This window comes from Chrysochloris asiatica, unplaced genomic scaffold (assembly GCF_000296735.1).
Source record: "Chrysochloris asiatica unplaced genomic scaffold, ChrAsi1.0 scaffold00152, whole genome shotgun sequence".
NCBI lineage: Eukaryota > Metazoa > Chordata > Mammalia > Afrosoricida > Chrysochloridae > Chrysochloris > Chrysochloris asiatica.
The window spans coordinates 1,690,009-1,696,808 of NW_006408670.1; the positions used below are offsets into that span (position 1 = coordinate 1,690,009).

Below are 6,800 nucleotides of genomic sequence, written 5' to 3' on the forward strand. Positions count from 1 at the left end.
TCATTCTGTTGTGCATAGGGTCACTATGAGTCAGTACCGATTCCATGACACATAACAACAGCAAAACACTCATGGTGTTTGTCTGGAAACAAAGAGGAATGCTCAGAAGTTGGAAATATGACCTTGGTAATAGAAACAATGCCAGAGATCGCATGATAGAGTTTTGCAAAGACCTTTTTTTAAGTAACATAAAAGATGATTATAAATATTGAATCTTACCAGACAGCATACACAGAAATCAAACTGACCATGTATATGGGAAGACAAAGTGGAAATATTCCATACCACAGGCTGAAACAAAGCCTGAGGCAGACCATAAATTGCTCATATGCAAGTTCAGGATGAAGTTGAAGACAATTTTTTAAAGTCCATGAGGGCCAAAATTTGAACTTGAAGATATCCCACATAAATTTAGATATCATCTCAGAAAAGATCTGATGCAATAGAAACTAATGGTCAAAGACTAGAAGACCTGTGGGATGATATCAAGAACATCATAAAGGATGAATGCAAAAGGTCATTAAAAGACAAGGAAAACTCCAAAATGAATGTCAAAAGAGACTGAAACTTGTTTTCCAGTGTAGAGTTGTTAAAACAAATGAAAGAAATTAGGAAGTCAAAGAGCTGATCACAAAATTTCAAAAGCCAGTTGAGAAGACAAAGCAAAGTATTATAATAAAATATGCAAAGACCTAGAGTTAGGAAACCAAAAGGGAAGAACATGCACAGGATTTCTCAAGACTAAAGAACTGAAGAAAAAAATTTAAGTTGCAACTTGCAATATTGAAGTCAAAATAAGGAGCCCTAGTTATATAGTGGTTATGCATTGACATGCTAACTGAAAGGTCAACAGTTCAAATCTACCAGCTATTCCATGGAAAAAGAAGAGGCTTTCAGCTTCCGTAAAGATTTACAGCCTCAGAAACCCTATATGGGGTCATTATGAGTCAGAATTGATTCAATAGCAAACCACCACTGACTGCCACCATGGTCAAAATATTGAATGATGCAGAGAGTACAAAAAGAAGATAGAAAGAATACACAGGATCTCTGTACCAACAAGAAGTGGACAATATTCCAACATTTTAAGAGATAGCATATGATCAAGAACCAGTGGAACTGAAGGAAGAAGTCCAAGGTGTGATACTTTTCTTGTTCCTCACACTCCCCTGGGGACTATAGGTGATACTGTCCTCCATCAACATAAACCTCCTGAGAAACACCATTCTCCAAGAAGTTAGAGCTACACAGAGGTGAATGCTGAGGTTGTTATCCCACTGAATGTGCAAGGAGCACATTAACCCCATTGGGGGTGAGGGGTATGCTCCAAATCTGCAAATTTAACCCTAGCCAGCCATGGACTAGCTCTCACTAGGATAAGTCACCTAATGGACACATGGGGTAAAGAAAAAAAAATGAAAAGAAATAAACATTGGTGATCTGTGATGGACAACCAAGCACAGAGTGACCATCTTGAACTTTCTCTCATAGCTCTGAAGGCAAGAGTCCAGTATATGGTGAAGAGGCATTTTGCTTATAGGTGGAGAGAAAGCCATTGCCAGTTTTTGTCTTTGTTATTATTATTTATTTTTTACTGTTGTTTGATTATTTGTTTGTTTTCCTTTCTGGTGTGTGTGTTTTCTTTTCTTGCCTCATCAGATAGAAAATAGCAATTCCCACCTTGCAACACAGCCACAGTTGTACCATCAGCAAACTCACCAAGCAGGCAGGAGACAATAACAGATTCTGTATACTAGATTAATGACAACCAAAATCAGTTAAATCTACCCTCAACTAAACTGCATCAACAGTGAACAGAGAATGGAGCACAAGCTAATCTCCTGATCACACCCACCAGGAAGTAGTTGGTGAGTACCTAAGAACTATATTCATCAACTTAATACAAATATAACATCACAATATCTCTAAATCAGAAGACAATTTCTGAACACATGAAGAAATAAAACAAAGTAGCTCAAAGAAATGACAAAGAAGCAAAAAGAGAGCAAATTTGTGAAGAAAAAAACTGGCATTGGAACAACCTAAAAAGAATTCAGGAGAATGATAAGTAGATACCACCAAATGATTAAAGAAAGGCAGAGGAAAACAAGGAAGAATTCAGAAATGCACTACAGGAATAATAAAATAAAATAAAATATGTAAAAGATTAGAGATTATACAAACCTATAAGCAGAAATCTATAAGATTAATACTAAGCTATTAGAATTTGACAATACAATGAAAGAGCAAAAGAGTAGATTTGAATCAGTGGACGACTGAATTAGTGAGCTGGAAATAAATCTCTTAATACTAGTAAGCTAGAAACACAATTAGAAAACAGAATGAAAAAATCTGAAGAATGTCTATGATTCATGCTGGATGACATCAAGAGGAATAACGTATGGGTGATCAAAATTCCAGAACAGGAAGAGACAATGATAAGCACAGAAAAGATAATAAAAGAGTTGCTGAGAGAAAATTTCTCTAGTATCATGAAAGATGAGAAGATAAGTATTCAAGAAGCTGTTCATGCCACAATCAGGACAGATCCTACAAAGAAAATTACCAAGACATATCATAGTCAAACTCTCCAAAATCAAAGACAAGAAAAGAATCCTAAAAACACCTTTGAAAAAATGAAATGTTACCTACAAAGGAAAATTAATAAGATTAATCTATGATTTATCAGCAGAAACCATGCAAGAAAGAAGGCAATGGGTAGATATATACAAAACTCAGAAAGAAGAAAAAAACTGCTCATCAAGAATCATATACCCAGCCAAATTGTCCCTCAAATACATCAGCAAAATTAGAACCCTTCCATATAAGCAGAAATTAATGGAATTTGTAAAAACCAGGACAAATTTACAAAAAATACTAAAGAGAGTTCTTTGGACTGAGAACCAACAGCAGCAAACAACATCCAGAGGTTCACAAACATAGCAACACCACCCAGAATTTAATCCAGATATAGAATTATCCAAAGAAAAACAAAACTACAACAATTAGAGATATCAATTTATAATAATGACAACTACAAAACATAAAAAGGTTAAAGTGTATTTAGAGAACTCCAGGTGGCTAGGAAGTCAAGTAGATTTCAAGATAAAACAGACTGCTTTGAAATGGGGGAGAAATTAACAAGTGGCAGGTTTGTTGTTGTTGTTGCTAAGTGCAGTTGTGTTGTTTCCACTCATAGCCTCAAAAAAACTTACTAGAGCTTCACGTCAAATCAAGGAAGGAAAACCCATGAATATTTTGTAAATGTTCAAGCAATGAAGAAATTGACAATAAAAATGCACACCCAAAAATGAACTCAGTACAGGAAAACATGTGGAATGAAGAAGTAAGCAGCACCACATTAAAGGAGAAAAAGAAAAAAACAGCAAAATGGCTGCAATCAATTCATATGTACAGATAATTACACTGGATGTCAATTTATTAAATGCAGCACTCAAGAAACAGAGTTACAGAATGGATTTTAAAAAAAGATCCTTTAATATACTGTCTACAAGAGATACCTTACATACAAACACAAACATAGAATAAAAAATTAAAGGATGGAAACAAATACATCAACCTAATTGCAATCAAAAATGACCAGGAGGGGCAGTATTAATTTCTGATAAAATAGACTTTGAGGCAAAAATCCTAAGGCAAAGGAGACAAAAAAAGACATTATTTCATGATTAAAGGGCTAATGGTACAAAAGGACATAACTTTAATAAATATCTATGCTCCAATGAAAGAGTCTCAAAATACATAGAATTAAAAGGAGCTCTGATAATATAGTGGTTACGAGTCAGTCTGCTAACCTCAAGGTCAGAAATTTGAAACTACCACCTATTCTGCAGGAGAAAGATGAGTCTTTCTGCTCCCACAAAAATTTACAGCTATGAATCAGAACAAACTCCATGGCACACCACCACACTACCACAAATATAATTTTCAGAAAAGAAATAGGTAACTATACAATAATGGCAGGACATTTTAATATAGTACTTTTGATTAAGGACAGAACACCTAGGAAGACACTGAACAAAGACACAGAGGAATTAAACAATATAATCAATCAAATTCATTCAACCTAACAAAAGTAAAATACACATTCTTTTCCAGTGCACGGTGGAACATTGTTCAAAACAGGCCATATGTTAGGTCACAAAGCAAGGGCCAATATATTAAAAACATCAAAATATTGCAAACAACATTTTTAGATCATAATGCTATAAAATTAGAAATCACCAATGGAAGATCAAGGAAACAAAATCAAATACATGGAAACTCAATAACATCCTGCTTAAAAGCTACTGAGTAGAAGAAAAATTTTTAAATGAAATAAAAACATTATTTGAATAAAAACAAAATGAAAACATAGCATACCAAAAGCTTTGAGAAACAGCAAAAGAACTACTCAGAGGGCAATTTACAGCAATAAACACATATATACAAACAGAAGAAAGAACAAAGAAAGCACATTAACAAAACACCTCCAACAATTAGAAAAAGAGCAGTAAAATTAGTCTACAGTTACTATAAAAAATATAATAAAGATTACAGCAGAAATAAATGAATTAGAAAACTGTAAAACAGTAAAAAGAAATGGATTATTTGAAAGGATTAATAAAATTGACAAACCACTGGCAAATCTAAAAACAGAAAAGAGGGAGAAGATGCCAATAACATGCATAAGAAACAGTATGGAAGACATCACAACAGAACCAATCAAAGTAAAAAAGGATAATAACAAAATACTATGAAGCATTGTACTGCAATAAATTTGAAAATCTAGAATAAATGGATAAATTTTTAGAAAAACATGATCAACCTAAATTAACACAGAGAAAACGGAACTAAACTAACACAGCGGAAAACTTAAACAGACTTATAAAAAAAGAAATTCTTCAGGATATTAAAAAACTCTTAGTGACTTTCCAGAACACTTGTGAGAAGTGCCAACTGCCTGAACTGCGCAGAATGACACTCCCCCCACACCAGCCTCGGCCAGCTCAATGGCTGTAGAAAAGGGTGAAAGAAACCACTTTCTATGATGTTTAACGGATCAAACCCAGTGCCACCCAGGAAGAGTTGAAAAAAGTTTACAAGAAACTAGCTTTGAAGCATCACTCTGATAAGAATCCTAATGAAGACGAGAAGTTTAAACAGATTTCTCAAGTTTATGAAGTGTTCTCTGATGCAAAGAAAAGAGAATTCTATGACAAAGGAAGAGAACAGGCCATGAAAGAGGGAGGAGCAGGTGGTGGTTTTGGTTCCCCTATGAACGTAGCGTAGTGGTTACGAATCGGGCTGCGAACCTTAAGGTCAGCGGTTCGAAACTACCAGCCGCTCCGTGGGAGAAAGATGAGGCTTTCTACTCCCGTAAGGATTTACACCCTCGGAAACCCTGTACAGGGTCACTATGGGTCGGAACCGACTCGACGGCACTTAACAAACAACAACAACAACAACAAAAAGGACATCTTTGGTATGTTTTTTGGAGGTAGTGGAAGGATGCAGAGAGAAAGGAGAGGGAAAAATGCTGTGCATCAACTCTCAGTAACATTAGAAGATTTATATAATGGTGCAACAAGACAATTAGCTCTGCAAAAGAATGTGATTTGTGACTAAAGTGAAGGCTGAGGTGGTAAGAAAGGAGCAGCAGAGTGCTGTCCTAATTGCGGAGAAATTGGGATGCAAATACAAATTCATCAGCTAGGACCTGGAATGGTCCAGCAAATTCAATCTGTGTGTATGGTGTGGCAGGGCTATGGGGAACGCATCAGCCCTAATGATAGATGTAAAAGTTGCAATGGAAGGACGGTGGTTCGAGAGAAGATTCTAGAAGTTCATATTAACAAAGGCTTGAAAGATAGCCAGAAGATAACAATCCATGATGAAGGAGACCAAGAGCCAGGACTGGAGCCAGGTGATATAATTATTGTTTTAGATCAGAAGGACCATGCAATTTTTACTAGACAGGGTGAAGACCTTTTCATGTGTATGGACATACAGCCAGTTTAAGCATTGTGTGGCTTCCAAAAGTTGATATCCACTCTTGACAACTGAACCACAGTCATCACTTTTCATCCAGGTCAGATTGTGAAGCATGAAGATATCAAATGTGTGCTAAATGAAGGTATGCCAATTTATCGTAACCGTATGAAAAGGGGTGCCTAATCATTGAATTTAAGGTAAACTTTCCTGAAAATGGTTTCCTGTCTCCTGATAAAATGTCTTTGCTGGAAAAACTCCTATCTGAGAGGAAGGAAGTAGAAGAGACTGATAAGATGGATTAGGTAGAACTGGCGGACATTGATCCTAACCAGGAAAGATCGGCGCCATTACAATGGAGAAGCATATGAGGATGATGACCATCACCCCAGAGGTGGCATTCAGTGTCAGACGTCTTTATATGGGGGCCAGTGAATAACACTCACTGCTGGCACTTTATATGCAGTAGTGAGTAAGTGAAGGACTATAATATTAATATGCTCACTACTTGCTTTTGTTTTTTGTTTTAATACTCAACTATAGTAGTGTTTTAAAGTTAAATGAAGAATAAACTCAAATACAAAAGCTCTTACTTTGCCCAGTATGTATGATATGAAGTGCCCAGTGTGCAAGATGAAGTTTAATACTTGTAAATATTACTTTTGGTTTAAAAGAAAAATAGGTCCACCCTAGTGTTTGTTTGGTAATGCCTTGTAATTGTTTTCAGTTATGCACATGGACTATCTTAGATTGAAATGCAAGGTTTATGTATTGACTTCTGTATTTAACTGGCAACCAGAAAAAAATCA

The 6,800-nt window shown here is 35.7% G+C and overlaps 1 pseudogene; it reads left to right on the forward strand.

Annotated features, from left to right (window-relative positions):
- Window positions 1-5,691: 5,691 nt before the first annotated feature.
- Window positions 5,692-6,467, forward strand: LOC102839757 (annotated as a pseudogene).
- The last annotated feature ends 333 nt before the right edge of the window (window positions 6,468-6,800 follow it).